This window comes from Lactuca saligna, chromosome 5 (assembly GCF_052625555.1).
Source record: "Lactuca saligna cultivar CGN05327 chromosome 5, ASM5262555v1, whole genome shotgun sequence".
Classification (NCBI taxonomy): Eukaryota; Viridiplantae; Streptophyta; class Magnoliopsida; order Asterales; family Asteraceae; genus Lactuca; species Lactuca saligna.
This window is the reverse complement of record NC_136421.1, coordinates 258674347-258679303: the sequence shown is the minus strand read 5'-3', so window position 1 is coordinate 258679303 and position 4957 is coordinate 258674347. Positions and strand designations below refer to the sequence as shown.

General features: G+C 34.4%; 1 pseudogene; it reads right to left on the bottom strand.

The window, feature by feature from the left end:
• Positions 1 to 3890: 3890 nt before the first annotated feature.
• LOC145047526 (vacuolar iron transporter homolog 4 pseudogene) lies at positions 3891 to 4669 on the bottom strand (annotated as a pseudogene).
• Between the last annotated feature and the right edge of the window lie 288 nt (positions 4670 to 4957).

The following is a 4957-nucleotide window of genomic DNA, read 5'->3' as shown; positions in this document are numbered from 1 at the left end:
GATTTTGGTATGTTAGTTATAAAGAAATAGAAAGAGCCAATACTACATACAAAACAAGGGAAGATGGATCATAAAAAATTCAAGGCTTGTGGAATCCACGCGATTGCCACCATGCATTTCACATCTAAATGTGAAAAGCATTAATTAACAGCCTTTCCTACGTAAAGAGAAGGGAGGAGTAACCTCAAGTGGTGGAATTAAAGATAGCAAAATATATGAAAAGATAATGGGAACCACATATACACTTACTGAAGAACCTAAGAGAATGAGTAGACTCATTTTCAGGTCTGTTGACCACTTTTACGATAACAAATAGCACCATGCAACTTACAGGTTAAATAAAAGAGTGTGATCCTCCCGACAGAATTATAGGAGCAACAGGAGTAGGACAATATAATCGTTTCTCTGTTTTCCTCCATTATTAAGAAAATTACTACCTTAATTAAGGAATTTGGTACATTGATATCAAAGTTACAAACCAAAAGCCAATAGAACTATATATCAACATTTTCTTGAGTGGCTGATTATTTCTATGCCAGTTACTAATTACTGTTTTGCACCTCTGCAAATTTGTTTATTTAATGTGATATGCAAATTATCACCAGCCATTCACCTGGTTTCTGACTAAGGATGGAATAGCCAGTTTATGTTATGTTTTTATGTGTATGCTTATTATTAGTTTGTTTCTTTTATATATATCCGTTTGTTTATCTTTACCAAACATTCCTGTCTCTAATGGATTCATGCTTGTTACCCTGGCATATGTGCAAGGTTTACTGTATATCTATTTGGTTTAGACCTGCAAGATGAGCCTTCCTTTGCATTATGCTACTGAATATTCTTTTTTCTAGCATAATAATTTTGTGTGCTGTGAAGTGTTCTACTTGAACAATATAATAAGGGAGAAGTTAAGCTTCTTATGATGAAAAGGAAAGAGTGTGCACTCACAACTAAAGTTAGAGTAATCTTGTGGAGTCCACACGACTGCAACAATCCACTCAATATAAAAATCAAAGAGTATATCTCAAAACATATAAAACTTAACGAGTGAATGGTGTATGTGGTCCATAAGTGGTGGAAAGATAGATGAGTTTAAAAAATGGAAGGAGTGTGGAATCCACACGACCCACAACATAAAGACAAATTGTAAAAGGAGAAGGCTCTTTCTTTGATGTATAATGTATTGACGTATTTTCCAGACAGTTGCTTTCAAACAAAACAGTTAAGTAATGGCATTACATAAAAGGGTACTATATCACTATATCACTTCATCGAAAATACAGAAATCAAAAGAAACAAGTAAATACATATGAGATTGATGGAAAACCTTTCAATGCATACATGGTAAAAAGAAATTGAAGATAACTAGCAACACAGAACACAAAAGCCCTTGATCACTCTCTTCATCTAGCCACCTCTACATCTAAAAAATAAAAATTAAATATAAATATAAAACTTGAAGCAGAGATTCTGGTATTTGGCTCATTGGACAGCTGCAAAAAGCTCTCTTTGGATGACTAGAAGCTTTTGTTCAACATGAGTGTACTACCCACAGTTTAGTTGTAACTTGTAAGCACATTTATCCAATGAAATAGTCTACATGTTTAAGACTTTAAGCAAAAAGCATCAAAACTAGAATAAATCAAATTACATAATAATACATTTTATAAACTTTGTGCTTCTTAAACAAGCTAATTTATGATATTAAACAATACAAGAAAACCACTAGAAAGGTGGAAGGTGTGTAGGATAGCAATTGCATCACGGAATGAAGTAATTGCAACTTTAAAATTTGGAAGGAGTGTGCTCTCCACAGTGAAAATGGAAAGTTGGAAACTTTAATATTAGTTTATTAAAAGGTTGTGGAATCCACACAACAGTTGACTTCCCAATTCCATCATAATAACACTTTAACAAGCAAAAGTTCATTTTTGCTTGTATTCATGTTGCTACTTTCTTCCCATCCATCATCATAGGATGGATTTATACTTGATTAATTATGGCAACTGGCTGAATATGCAAAAACATGTATTATTTATGAGATAGGAAATCCTCTTCATGCCAACTTTCCATATATTTATCCGGTCAATCGTAGAATCTCAAAAACATCCAGATAATTTCTCAATTGAATTAACTTTTAATGCTTTTAAGCTTATGCTAACAATCTTTGAATCTCATCATCCTTATCCATTGATAGTAAACATATTGGTATAATTAATTAATACATACGGAATAGCAGTTTTTGGGGTTTCTTAAGATCTTACAGACCATATACATGAATCCAATCTCGCACTGTTCATGACTAGGCTTTGTCCCTAAAACTCGGAGTTACCATATTTCTACCAATTTTATCTCCCCTATTTTATATTAATTGTTGATTGGTGTGATAGAATGATAGATCGATGAAGTGTTAATTGTGGAAGATAGAATCCTACCTATGTGTTATATATAGCATGTATTTCTGTATAATGATGAATGGGTAGGTGGTGAATAAAGTTAAAGATAATGGGAAATCCACAACCCCTCAGATTTTGGTAATGTTTATTATAAAGAAATAGAAAGAGCCGATACTACACACAAAAGAAGGGAAGATTGATGGTTAAAAAATTCAAGGCTTGTGGAATCCACACGATTGTCACCATGCACTCAACATCTAAATGAGAAAATATCAAAAATCCTTTAACAATTACACAAAAAGGGAATGCAACCCCAAGTGGTGGAAGACAATTAAAATATATAAAAAGACAGTGGGATCCACACAATAGCATATGCTGAGAATATTGATGAACCTCATAAAATGAGTAGGCCCCTAGAGAGCATGTATACACAAGTTGAAAGTTTAGGATATAATCAAAATTCAAAAGGTCCATGAAATCCAAAGATAATAACTAGTGCTACTTCCTCTTTGTTATTTCAAACTTTCACTTTGTATTGATTTTTACGATGCCAATCCCCTAAACAGAATTACGTATAGAAGAATTATAGGACTATAACAAATATAATCTTCACTATGTTTCCCTACTTTGTGCCAATTTTATCATTCCCATTTATAACATTCACAGGAGTTTAGGATTTCTATTTACAAATCATTGCACAATAACAAAAACAAAAGAATGTTTATCAATACAGCTTGCCTAGAGCCTATCCACTTGGAGCTCCAGATTTGGAGCTTCAAAGCATATCACAAAATTTTGAGAACATTTTGGTGAGCAGACTGTTCATAATACAGTGCATATTGTCTAATTCTAATTGCGGTAGTCCACTCACTATCTATTTTAGATTTTTGAGTGCTAAACACTAAAGCTTAAAGGCACCATCATATATTAAAGCATGTACACAAAAAACTAAAGAAGCTAGCTAACATCATGATGGCTAGGAATGAAATAAGATATGATACAATGTCTACAGATTATTTCTAAAGTGAGGCGATTGCAGTAAATAGCAACAGAATTTGCTTCTTTTACCATTATGACAATATACTTGGATTTTTACCCTTAACATCAAGATACATGCAATTTTTTTAACCAATCCTAACAATTTTACGTGTTTTCTATTACCATTTCTTTATTTTGATTATGTGGCATCCTGCATCCTATTAAAATATGATGTGACTATATAAATGCCAAATAAGTACCCAACTAGCACCAAATAAGAGATAAAATAAACTGGTATTCCGTAATTAATTATTACCAATATGTTTACTATCAATGGATAAGGATGATGAGATTTAAGGATTGTTAGGATATATATATAAGCTTAAAAGCATTAAGAGTTAATCCAATTGAGAAATTGTCTAGATATTTTTGAGGTTTAAGGATTGGCAGGATATTTTTGGAGCCAACAGCCTTACGGCTGAACTTATGGCTAGCTGGAATATAATACACATAAAGTTCAAGTTTGAAACCATGCAATATGAAAAAGAGAAAATACATTATGATACAAACTACAAGCCAGTAGAGCCTATCCACTTGGTAAGTCCAAAAGTAACAGCCATAGCCATCCACCCTCCAACCAGAATCCTAAAACAAGACTTCACCACAGGACTCCCCCCAAGAACACCTCCAATCCACCCAAAAACCACCAGCACCAAGCTCACTGTGGCTACCACCACCCCCAGCCTAACTTTATGGTCCATTATGAAAGCAGCAGCCAGCAAGGGCATGATGGCCCCTACCATGAATGCAAGGGCTGATGCTGCAGCTGCCTGAATGGGATTCGAGAGTGCTTCCTTCTCACTTTCCTCCTCATTTCCTGAAATTCTATTATCTCTCTTCATCTGAGCCACCTCTACATCTCGTTGGGAGTAGACTGAAACAAATTCACCTATTGCCATACTGCATGCACCTGCAACTAAGCCAGCAAAGCCTGTAAGAATCATGGCTCTCACATCTTCCTTCACAGCTCCAACTCCCATCATCAGAGATGCAACTGAGACTAAACCATCAGTGGCTCCCAGAACAGCAGCACGCAGCCACTGTCCCCTTTTTGAGTAGTCAAATTCTTCATCTTGTATACAGATTTGGCCATGTTCTTGTTCAGATTTGTCCTCAGAAACCCGAATGCATAGATCGATATTTCCAGCCATGATGGTGAACGTAAGAATGAGAAAATTATGTCACAAAGAATGATAGATGAGATGTTACTTACTTACTTGTCTCCCCTATGTGTTGTTATATATAGTATGTATTTCTGTATAACGATGAATGAGTAGGTGGTGAATAAAGTTAAAGATAGTGGGAAATCCACAACCCCTCAGATTTTGGTAATGTTTATTATAAAGAAATAGAAAGAGCCAATATTACATACAAAACAAGGGAAGATTTGATGGTTAAAAAATTCAAGGCTTGTGGAATCCACACGATTACCACCATGCACTTGCCATCTAAATGAGAAAAACATACACAGACCTTTATAAGTAAAAAAGAAAATAGCACTGAAACTATTTACAAGTTAAATA